This window comes from Heloderma suspectum, chromosome 4 (assembly GCF_057233095.1).
Source record: "Heloderma suspectum isolate Gila_16-S chromosome 4, 16-S_ref, whole genome shotgun sequence".
Lineage (NCBI taxonomy): Eukaryota > Metazoa > Chordata > Lepidosauria > Squamata > Helodermatidae > Heloderma > Heloderma suspectum.
Window position 1 is genome coordinate 307,847,142 of NC_139461.1, and position 12,452 is coordinate 307,859,593.

At 47.5% G+C, this 12,452-nt stretch overlaps 1 pseudogene across 2 annotated transcripts; it reads left to right on the top strand.

Annotated features, from left to right (window-relative positions):
* Nucleotides 1-1,998: 1,998 nt before the first annotated feature.
* On the top strand, nucleotides 1,999-11,490 carry LOC146348981 (ammonium transporter Rh type B pseudogene; annotated as a pseudogene). Of its 2 annotated transcripts, none has more exons than XR_014789942.1 (3): nucleotides 1,999-2,079; nucleotides 4,430-4,586; nucleotides 9,047-11,490. The product of XR_014789942.1 is annotated as an ammonium transporter Rh type B pseudogene, transcript variant X1 (transcript). The 2 variants fall into 2 exon arrangements; XR_014789943.1 differs by having other exon boundaries at nucleotides 2,000-2,098.
* Nucleotides 11,491-12,452: the final 962 nt, after the last annotated feature.

Here is a 12,452-nt window from a genome sequence, read left to right on the forward strand (position 1 = left end):
TCTTCTTCCTATAGAACCCTCCAGTCTCAGTGGCAATGTGAGTTCTTTCTCCTTGGAGTCAGAGCATTTGCAAGTTCCTCTCTTGGTCTGTTTTTCGTCCTTCAGCAAAAATAGTTTCCAGCAGTCAACTCTTGCAGGCCCTCTAAGCGTTTTCAATCCATTCCACACTGTGTTTCCCTACTTTTCCCTCTCCCTTGTGCTTAGTTATTTGTCATTTTTTGTTCTATTCACAATTAGTTTAGAATTAGCCTGTGTGCCAATTTTTAAAATTGTTTATAAGACCAAGACCCTTTTTATTTATCTGTTTGAAACCTGAAAGGTCTGGTCCCTTCAAGAGCTAGCAGAATGCCTGAAAATGTCATGCCAGCTGGATGGAAAACAGAGAAGTTACACACAGCAGAAGAGCAGCTGGGTCTCCCATTGAAAGCATTGGCAAATGAAAGTGAAGGGAACCATGAAAACTGATGTGATTTTAGCAAATGAATAACTAAATGAATTAGGGCGCAATCCTATCGCGATGATTGTAAGCCTCTGAACTCAGAGGCTTACGGTCATCCAGGGCCTCCCCACTCCTCCCGCTCTGTATCTTCACTAGACGGGCTTTTCTGCCCATCTAGCTGGGGCACTTCAGAGGGGGAGGGAAGGAAACTTGAGAGACCTCAGGATAGCTCATATCCTGGCTTCTCCAGTCTCCTTCCCTTCCCGCCCACCAGATTGTCCCCTTTACCCCTTCTCCAAGGTCGGGTTCCTGACCTTGTAGAGGCAACCGGTTTGGTTCTTTCCATGCCTGCTGCAAGGGGGAGGGGGCAAAGTGCAGATTTCCAGATCCTTAGTCAGAGCACTGTCTCCAACCTCAGATCCAGGAATCCAAAATATCCTATGCCGCCCTGCCCCCAGACATTTTCTAGGGGCCATAGGATTACTCCCTTAGGGTTTTAATAATAAAAATGAATGGAATAATGAAGTGATTTTTTGGTTCCCAATGAGGGTACATGGATATATGTGTTTTAAAAACCCCTGTTAAAGCAACTTTCCCCGAGCTGATGCCCTCCAGGTGTGTAGGGTTACAACTCCCAGCATTCTCCACCAACGTGGCCAATGGGGTTAATGTTTTAGAGATGACCGTAGGAAATCTTAGCCATATGCCTAAACAACTAGGTGTGTGATGTAGTTCTCAGCCATAGAGATGGGAGATTGAGCTCTTTCTGTTTTAAGCTGAGACTTTTTATAGCAGAGATCTTTCAAACACTTGGGTCAGGCCCAGTATGATCTGCTGTCTCTTTGTATATCATAAGAATTTTTGAAACAAGTGGAGTGTAATTCTTCCCGGGCAGGGCCGGCTCTACCATTAGGCAAAGTGAGGTGGTTGCCTCAGGAGGCAAATGCTGGGAGGCAGCAGCAAGGGGTTGGAGGAGAGAAGTGTCTGCCATGTGACCTGCCCTATGGCCCCTAAGCTAGCCTGCTGCCTTCAGGTGTGGTGATGGATGCTGTCCCAGAGTTGAAGAAAGATTCAACTGCCTGTTCGCTCGGCTTTTGTACATGGGATGGAAGAGCGTCTTGCTCTTCGCCTCAGCAGCAAATTGTCTTTGGGTTCCTGGCCCTGTTCCTGAGGCCAGGCTGATGTAGATGCAGAGAACTGAACCTGGCCCCTTCTAGCAAATGCTCCACCACTGAGCTACAGACCCTCTTGATTTTAGTAGTACCAAGCCGCTAGGCTTGGAAACGGTAGCTGTAGAGCACCCCATCTCAAGTTATGGTCTAGAGTACACTTCTAACATAAAGTGGTGACCAGTGTTAGCATTTGTATTTGAATTGCACAGTGCAGCGGGGGGGAGAGAGATTCTTTCTCCCAAACTTTAAGTGGCTCTGATATCCCTTAAGCACATTCCTGAGACAACCCAGCTCTGGAGTGTTCATTAATGATTGGCAATAGGCCAGCAGGAACCTGTTTTACCTGATGGGACATGTATAAAAGGCCCCAACAGAGCAGAAAACGTTTGAAGCAAGGCTGGCTCTATCAATGTTCTAAGTCCAATACATGTTTTCCCTGATCTGGTCCCTCTGGGAGAAGGCAAGGAGGTAATGAGGACATCAGTCAGTATGTATCTCTGGAGGGTGTAATGATCTGTCTTGTGGAGAGATGTCAATATTGAGTAACATGGCTTGAGGCTCTAATTTAGGCACCAGGAAGGATATCTTGCCCATGAGAATGTAGGCTTTCCTGCAGCTTGTGATAGAGATGGCACCTGTTTTTAAAAAGCGGGTAGAGACTCTGACTCTTAACAAGTGCATGGCAGGCTGCTGGGATGAAGGGAAGAGCTGTGCCTTGTTTAACTTTCTGCCTGTTATGCAATTGTTAGATTCTCTGTCCTAAAAGAAAGGAAGGAAGAAAAGACAGCAAGCCTGGCAATGTGAGGTTCAAGTTATATTTTAATAAAGGTGTGGCATATATTGGAGGGGGGAAAGGTGCAATTATTATTATTGTTGATGTTATATTATTAAATAGATTTATATACCACTTACCATATTTAAAAATAACTCTAACAACGAAGAGTTCTGGGGAACCTAAAAATGTGTATACGTTTCAACAAATGTCCAAAATTTGGAGCAAGTTGACATGTGCGTCTTGGAAATTCCAGGGGAATTTTGTGAATGTCTGGAAAAAACTGAGAAATATATTGGTGAGTGTTGCAGCCGAGTGTGACTGCCAGCTTTCACTGGTGTATTTCCAGAAGGTGTGGAAAGAGATGCCTACTTTTGCATCGACAAAATTTCAACTGGGATTGTCAACATTCGCATATGAATGCCAACATTCACCAGATTTGGGGTCTTCACTGTAATATATCAATAAAATGTTGATTGCATGTCTTAGGGTGCAATCCTATGTGTTTAGGGTGCAGTCCTATGCATGGCTGGCTGGGGAATGCTGGGAGCTGTAGGGCTTTTTTTCTGTCTAAACATGCATAGGATGGCGCCTTTAGAGCTCCACTTGTGCAGAGCATGCAGTGAATATGAACCTATGTAGTGCACACTAAGACTGAAGCGTTGTCCCAAGGTGATCCAAATTCTTCCCCAAGAAAAGCTAGATTCTGCAAGCTCTGTGTACGACACCCACTAAGCCAACTAGCTTACTGTCTGTTTTTTGGCATAATTTGCTCTGCAATGTTTACTAGTTTATGATTATTTACTGTGCATACTTCTGTCTGGTTCTGCTAGTCACAAGGAAGTAGGGATGTACAAAACGACTCACCTGTTTCATTTCGTGACATCCGCGGTGGGGGGAAGGCACTCTGTCCCTCCCCCCAAAATCCTTGTCGGCCAGCTCCGCTCACGGCGACTCCACGGAGCCGCTGGCCGGGGCCACCCACAGCGACATCCGGCTGCTTGTGGGCTGCGCAGAGACACAAATGACAGCTGCCTTAGCTGCCGCCATTTGCGTCCCTTTTTTTCCCCGTGATAGGCTACGTAAATATTTACGTAGCCTATCATGGACTCCGCAGGGACACAAATGGCATAAAATACATAAAAAGTATTTACGTAGCCTATCACGGAAAAAATCGTGAAGCGAATGGTGGCTGCAGATCCGGCTGCCATTCGCAAAGCAGCGTGAACGACACCAGGTAGGTGCTCCGTTTCACATGGCTTTCGTGGGGTGGGGGGTGGGGGGGCTTCATTCTACGACGGATTTCGGGGGGCCAAATGCACTGGCATTCGGCCTCACTGAGATCCATGGTGGAATTCTCCGCCATCCCTACAAGGAAGGGCAAAGAGCTTGGCAGGAACCAAGTATCCCAGAAGCTGGGATTCCTGTGGTAGCCCATAAGATAACAGAGTCATGGAGAGCCCACACTGCCACAGTGTAGAATGACTACCAGGGCCCAAGCATTAGTGCGTGAGAGAGAACAGATACATTTTACGCCCATGGGTAGGGTGGCCTCTTGTGAATGGCCGAAAAAGACAACATGCATAACCGAACAAGGGGATATGAATATGCATAAAAATGGCAAATGCTAATGTATATGTTTATCTAGAAAATCTAGAAAAAAGTTATTACAATTTAAATAGAACTGCAGTATATCTCGAGGTAATGTGGGACACTGCGCCCAGGTGACCTGTGTGCCTTGCTCTGTCTGCTGTGCTGCCCAGGTGCTGTTGATGGGCACCTTCAAGGCCCTTTTGCTTCTGGTGGTTCTTTAAACGGGACTTGGAATGGACAGTCCTTCAAAGAGAGGACGCCTTCAAAATAGAGGGCATTCTCTGCAGCTCTTCAAATAGAGGACTGCTCTTTGTAAAAGCAGACACCTGGCCATCCTAGGGCAGCCCAGCTGGACTGCAAGCCCATAAAAATGTTGGGGCGGGGATTGAGGCTTAATTGCAGGTTGCACTTGAGGATGCTTATGCAATCTTATTTCCCTTTATCTATGCGGAGAGTCCAGAGGTTGTAGAGTTTGCTGGAACCAGTCAAAAATGTATGTTAGGTCACAACAAGCAACGTTTTGAACAGTGATCTTCCGGTCGAAGCCCCTGTCTAGCACACGGAGAGAGACGGGGAGAGAGCGGAAGCTTGTACAGGAACTCCAGGACTTGTAAGTTTGAAACACAGAGAGAAATGTGCTTCTGTATGTGAGAAGATCTCAAGAACTACAAGCCCCAGAGTTCCTCAGTCCCTGGGGGCATTGCCCATGCACAGGTGGGAGGAACCAAGTGGGTGTGGCATGTGATTGGCAACAGGAGGGCAGGAGGAGCCCCACAATTATTGTGGGGCATTGCAGTCCCAGGGACAGTGGGAGCCAGTGCTGTGGATGAGATTTGCGTGCCCAGGACATCTGTGAGTAAAATGAATAATGCCTCTCGTCTCCCTGGTGAGTACATTGAAGGACTGGCACGGGATCCCCAGGGGCAGGGAACAGGGTCTAGAGGGTCTAAAGTGTATCCGTCAGTCATTGCTAACGTATGCTCTGGTGCAAGTACACTGAGTGACGGTGGGCAACCTTAGCGCGCATACGTCAGCAATTCTGAGGCCCCCAAAATGTGACCAATCTGCATTTTGTGGGAATGGCACAAAAAGGAGTCCAGTCCCTCCCCAATGCATGCGATTCTGCCCCTGGTTAATGTTTAACACCAACGATAAAAGGTAAACACCGATGCCAATACCGTAAGCATAGAGTTCAGCCCAGTGCGCCAGATGTGGAAGGGTCCAGTCTAATTTTCCCCCACTAAGGCCTTAACCAACAACAACAACAACAGTTTCAAACCGCTCTCCCCACAAAGCGCCACGTAGTGCTGGCCTGAGTGAGACATTGGTGGTGGGGAATGTGGGCTTCCATGCCACTCTTTACAACTCTTTGTGGGTAAAGTGATGTTTCACACTACAGCTCTCATTTCTTTGTCTGTGTTTAGAGCAGGGGTGGGCAACTTGCGGCCCTCCAGAAGTTTTGGCATACAGCTCCCGGCACCCCCCACTGTTGGTTATGCTAGCTACAGCTGATGGGAGTTGTAAGCCAAGACATCTGGAGGGCCACAACCTGCCCACCCCTGGTGTGCCTCATTAGCATGTGCACACACTACCCAAGTTTTCTTATTTATTTGTTTGTTTACTTGATTATCCTGCCTTTCTGCCAAAAAACTGGTGCTCAATGCAGCTGACAATACAATCCAGATTAAAACAAAATCTTCATTAAAATGTAACATAAAAACAAATAACATTAAAAACACTGTTAAAGACACAACAATAAAAGAAATAGCACCAACAGCAGTTTTGAACATTCAAACTGTATCACTTCCTCAACCTGCTGCCATCCAGATGTGTCAGACTGAAACTCGATGGGAGTTTGCCAAACACTGCTAGGGATGTACGAAAGTCACTTACCGTTTCGTGGATTCATTCACGGCGGGGGGGGGAGGCGCTCCGTCCCTCCCCCTGGAATCCTCGATGGGGGGGAGGCACTCCAGTCGCCCCCCCCAGAATCCTGCTCAGCCGGCTCCGCTCTGCGGCGATTCCACAGAGCTGCCGGCCAGCTCCGCCCGCAGCCGGACATCCGGCCACTGGGCAGCAGGGATACAAATGGCGGCGGCCGTAGCTGCCGCCACTTGCATCCCTGTAGTGAGCCATGAAAGGCTACGTAAGTATTTACTTAGCCTATCACGGCAGGCTTAAAAAAAAAAATGCATATGCAAATGGTGGCAGCTACGATGGCCGCCATTTGCGTTCTGTATTTTTCGCCATTTTAGCCTACGTAAATATTTACATAGGCTATTACGGCGAAATAAAGGGGAACGCAAATGACGTAGTGGGCACCATTTGCGTTCCCCTTTTTTTGGCTGTAATAGCCTATGTAAATATTTACGTAGGCTAAAACGGCGAAAAATACAGAACACAAATGGCAGCCGCTGTAGCCGCCGCCATTTGCGTATGCGTTTTTTTTTTTTAAGCCTGCCGTGATAGGCTACGTAAATACTTACGAAGCCTATCACAGCCTCCGCAGGGACGTAAAAGGCGTCCCTGCATTAGCCGTGATAGGCTACGTATGTATTATGTAGCCTATCACGGCCGTGAAGAAGAAGCGAATGGCGGCCGCAGGGCGGCTGCCATTCGCAAGTCAGCGCCGACGGGAGCAGGTAAGTGCTCTGTTTTGCGTGACTTTCGTGGGTTGGGGGGGCAGGGGGCTTCGTTCCATGATGGATTTTGGGGGGCCGAATGCACTTGCATTCGGCCTCACCGAGATCCATCGCGGAATTCTCTGACATCCCTAAACACTGCCCAGTTTGAAGGCCCATCTCCTTGCAACAGGAGTGCTGTCTTGAGTAAAGCCAACTAGTTAGTTAGCACCACACTCAAATTCATCCAATTGTTCCCTCATACACAGTGCAATCCTTTGCATGTCTCCTCTGAGGGAAGGCCCATTAGGTTCTATGGGACTTGTTGTTGTTGTTGTTCAGTCGTTCAGTCATATCCGACTCTTCGTGACCCCATGGACCATAGCACACCAGGCCTTCCTGTCCTGCGCTCTCTCCCAGAGTGTGCTCAAGTTCATATTCATTGCATCGGTGATGCTATCTAGCCATCTCATCCTCTGCCGTCCCCTTCTCCTTTTGCCTTCAGTCTTTCCCAGCATCAGGGTCTTTTCCAGAGAGTTTTCTCTTCGCATTAGGTGGCCAAAATATTGGAGCTTCACCTTCAGGATCTGTCCTTCCAATGAGCACTCAGGGTTGATTTCCTTTAGTATGGACTGATTTGACCTCCTTGCAGTCCAGGGGACTCGTAAGAGTCTTCTCCAGCACCACAGTTCGAAAGCATCAATTCTTCGGCGCTCAGCCTTCCTTATAGTCCAGCTCTCACAGCCATACATTACTACTGGGAAAACCATAGCTTTGATTAGACGGACCTTTGTCGGCAAGGTGATGTCTCTGCTTCTTACTATGCTGTCTAGGTTTGCCATAGCTTTCCTCCCAAGGAGCAAGCGTCTTTTAATTTCATGGCTACAGTCACCGTCTGCGGTGATCTTGGAGCCCAAGAAAGTAAAATCTGTCACTGCTTCCATTTCTTCCCCTTCTATATGCCAGGAAGTGATGGGGCCAGATGCCATGATCTTCGTTTTTTTAATGTTGAGTTTCAAGCCAGCTTTTGCACTCTCCTCTTTCACCCTCAACAAGAGGCTCTTGAGATCCTCTTCGCTTTCTGCCATTAGGGTGGTATCGTCTGCATATCGGAGGTTGTTGATACTCCTGGGCAAATAAATATAGCATTGCAGGATCAATTATTCATTTAACGGTGCAAACCTATACATGTTTAGACCAAAAGAAGTCCTACAACTCCCAGCACTCCCCAGCTGGCTTTTAGACTTTTGTGTGTGTGCAAACATACACAGGATTGCACCCTAAAGGCCTTTGAAGCTGCTTTCCATTCAAAGTGGTAGACAATATTTAAGAACAACACCAGAAGTTAAAATTATCGTAACAGGAAAGAGCAAACAGCAATGATAAAACAAGCCCCCAAACCACTAAACCAACGAAACGCCTGCCCAAATTAAAAACAAAACAAAATTAAGGGCGCAATCCTACGCATGTTTAGACAGAAAAATGTCCTACAACTCCCACTATGCCTCAGACAACATGGCTGGCTGGGGCATGCTGGGAATTGTAGGACTTTTTTTCTGTCTAAACACGCATAGGATTGCACCCTAAAAGTTGTACACAGACCTCATGGAATGGGCTCTTCCTCGTTCAGGCCCAAAGGCAGCTTGTTCCAAAGCTGAGACTGCAGGGGGGAAAGCTCTGCTTCTCACTGGCACAGTGACCCATTTCAACATCAAGAAAAAATAGGACGGAAGAGGGCACTGATTTGTGTAACGTTTGCATATGCTCCTTTATCAGTACATATGCACAGGTAGAAATGACTGTAACTTCAGTGGAAATGCAAGACATCTCCCCATCGCAGAGAAGTTTGACCAAGTGACCCGTGTGCCCTCTCAGTCTGCTGTCCAGGTGCTAATGTCAAGAGCGGCCCCTGCTGCTCTCCCTTCTTAGGGGTCTTTGACTTCAAGCCACACTTGGATTGGACAGCCCATCAATTAGAGGACACCTTCAGCAGAGGACTGTTCTCTGACAGCCCTTCACACACATGGCCACCATATACAGTTCTAACCTCTGACAAGGTTGTGATCAGGCCTCTCTGACATGATCACCACTGCTATGGCAGGTACTTGTAGGAGATGCCCTCAGGTATAGGGGTAAGATGAACAATATATCTGAGAAACACCGGCATCGATGTCGTGCCATAAACTGATTGGGTTGGATCCAGATTTAGTCATGCTTAGAGTAGGTTTTTGAAATCAATGAGGCTTAAGTTAGTCTTGACTAACTTCAGTCCCATTGATTTCAATGGGTTCACTCTAAGTGTGGCTAAATTGGGATCTTACCTGTTGTCTGAAAAGGCCAACAAGAAGTTGGAAGGCACTTTTGACTTGCCTCTGGGTATAGAGCTTGCCAATATGCTAGCTTGCTTTGTGATTTTCTTCTCATTCTGGTTGGCTTCTTCTTTGTGCAGGATCTCCTTGGGGTCTCCTGGTGGAAAATGTCTAGAGTGTTCACCACCAGCCTCCGCTGCCGCTTGCCTATCTTGCTGTTCCTCTTCCAGGGAGCTCTGCTGGTGGTTTTCGTTCTCTTTGTGACGTACGATGAACATACAGAGGCCACCGCCCAGTCTGCCAACTCTGACCCAGCCGCCAACCAGCTGTACGCCATCTTCTCCCTCTTCCAGGACATACAGTTGATGTTGCTGGTGGGGCTGGGCTTGCTCTTGGCCTTCATGAAGGGCTACGGGGTCAGTGCCGTATGCTACAACTTCCTGCTGGCCAACTTCTCCACGCAGTGGGCCCTGATCGTACAAGGATTCGTACACCACTTCCACCATGGGAAGATCCACCTTGGCCTCTACAACATCCTCACTGCCGAATTCGCGGCAGTGACCGTCCTCATCTCAGCCGGGGCCATCCTGGGCCGGACAAGTTCCATTCAGCTCCTTCTCATGGGCCTTTGTGAAATCCCCCTCTATGTGGCCTGTGAGTGGCTAATTGTGAGCTACTTTCAGGCTGTGGATGTGGGAGGAACCATCACTCTCCACATCTTTGCTTGCTATTTTGGGCTGGGTGCTGCCATTGCTCTGTACCGGCCAGGACTGCGGCTAGGACACCCAAAGGAGACTCCCTCTTACATCTCTGATCTTCTGTCTTTGGTGGGAACAACGTTCCTTTGGGTGTTCTGGCCCAGTTTCGTTGCTGCCCTTGCCCAACCAGGGCATGCCCAGCATAGAGCTGTGCTCCACACATGGATTACTCTCAGTGCCAGTGCCTTGACCTCATTTGCAACCTCCAGCCTCCTGGAGAAGAAGGGCAAACTGAACACGGGCCACCTGCAGAACGCCACGTTGGCTGGAGGAGTGGCCATTGGTGCCGTGGCAGACATGGTGATTACTCCATCAGGAGCATTTGTCCTGGGCATCCTTTCGTCTCTGGCCTGTATCCTCGGCTTCAAATACATGACACCATTTTTGGCCACCAAATTCCACCTCCAAGACCAATGTGGCATCCACAACCTTCATGGCTTGCCAGGCATCATTGGGGCCATGGGTGGAATTATGGCCATCTTGCTAGTACCCGATGAGGCCTATGGACTCCAACTTCACCAGGTCTTCCCTCCGCGTGCTCCGCCACTAGGAAATGTCACCCTGGAGACAACTGCAATTGGGGAGAAACTGGGAAGGAGTGCCTCACAGCAAGCTCTCTACCAAGCTGCCGCTCTTGGTGTCTCGTTCCTCGTGTCCCTTGCAGGAGGCTACCTCACTGGGTTGGTTTTAAAACTGCCCTTTTTAGCCCAGCCACCTGACAAATTCTGTTTTGATGATGCCCTTTATTTTAATATTCAGGAGCTGATGGAGACCTCGTGTGTTGATCAGGCAAGTGGGGACGTCCAGCTGTCACTGAAGGACAAAGCTTGATCATAGGGATGGGTGAATCTATCAGTTCCACATTTTCCCACATTCAAATTTTTTAAATTGCAAGTTCTTTCTTTCCCAAATATGAAGAATGTTGTGCATTTTGGTAAATTCTTACCAAAACCAAACTCAGTTACAAACTCAGTTGAAATTTTCACCCATCTGCCCCGGCCAATTCCAATAGGTACAGCTATTCCCAGCATGGAAAGGACCATGATGCACGTGGCTGCCATATTGGTGTTGAAGATGAGAAGCATGTTAGAAAAAATATGAGGCAGCAACCTTAATTCAGCACTGACATGGCTGAATACACAGGGATTGAAGTAGGGATTATGGACTGTGTAGAATCTGTTCCATCTGTGTTTCGTGAATTGTCAGGCACCTTTCGTTCCATCATCCACCCATCCACAGAATTAGGGGTGGGGAGTTGTTTCCAAATTTGCACAAATTCCACTTTTATGCAAATACACATTTGCACAAATCCACGACTGCAAAAATGCACAAATTCTGCCCAAATGCGCATTTTAGCCTATGGGGGAAATGCACATTTTTGGCCAGTTTTATTTTTAATTTTGTATATTTTTCTATGATGAAATTTGCACAAAATTCCCAAAGGTTAGAAAAACGGTCCACAAGTTTACAAAATCCAGCCAAAATGGGGAAAGCCAGCCCACTGAGGAATCCATTGGTCGGATTGATGAAAATACGAACCCATTTGGTTCCGTTGCAGATTTTTCCGACATCCCTAGATTGAAACACAGACTTTTAAGAGCAAAGGGCTCAAAGCCCTGGGCCTGGATGGACAAATCTGTCAGTTTGGTATTTCTCATATTCACATTTTTTAAATCTCAAGTTCTTTCTGTCTCGAATTTGAAGAACTTTGCGAATTTTGGCAAATTCTTATTGGACCTGAACTGAAACAAAGTTTTCACCCATCCCGACTGGATGGTTTGTCTGCTTGTGCCTACAAAGCTGAAATAAAACAGTAATGAGTGGTATACTTCTGTGAGTAGTATATTAACATTTGTTCTGTTAGCTCAACATGCCACGCTGCCAAGATTGCAAGAGTTCCAGCAGGGCACACCTGTTCTAAGGCAGGCGAGACAATTCCCCAACCCACGGTCTGCTTTCCCCAACCATTTTAGCCATTTAAGAGGAGGAATGCTTCTGGCCCCTTCTCTTGGACTAGACAAAATGGCCAGGCCCAAACCGTGGCAGCCGCATCCCTGGAAGCAATAGTGGATGGATTCAAGGACAGGAATTTTGAGCAACGATACTTGATAAATTATCAATATACCTGTGGAACGGGCGTTATCAGGGCACAGAAGCAAATATACAGGCAGGCAATCCCAGTCCCAAAGCAACATCAACTTCCTCAAGTCCAAATCATTTTGTTTTGCTTTTTTCGAGTAGAGAAAACGGTATTAGACAGGGTGGAGAGAAGGTAGGTTGGATCTACTGGTAAATTTCCAGGTGATTTGCAGTTGATCAGCAGGGGTTTCTGACTCTCAATGGTGTAATGAGAGCAACAACAAAAAGCCATTTTTTCCTCTTAAATTAGGCTGCTGAAATCAAGAAGGCTTGAGGGGGAAACCGGAGTAGATTTGTGAGTGAAAGGATTCCTGGGTTGAGCATGTGCTCAGAGGTGCCATGTTCCCCAATTCTAGGTCCACCTTCCTGAGTCTCCATTTTGCACCTGGCTCTGGTTGGTAGAACCCCTCAGGGATTCTGGTGGAAAGCAAAGTTGATCTTGCAAGCCTAAAGTCCCTCCACCCCTGTTACAAGGCTCCAGTTCTCACTGAAGCTGTAAGCCTGTGCCTGCATTGTATCATTTAAGGCTGCAGATGGAGGTTCACAGGACTGAATGCTCATCTAAATTTAAAAAAACAGTGATCCCTGCACACAGAAAACTAGCATGTCAGGGGAAAGGCTAGGCTATAACTGTGGGGGAGGGCAGGAA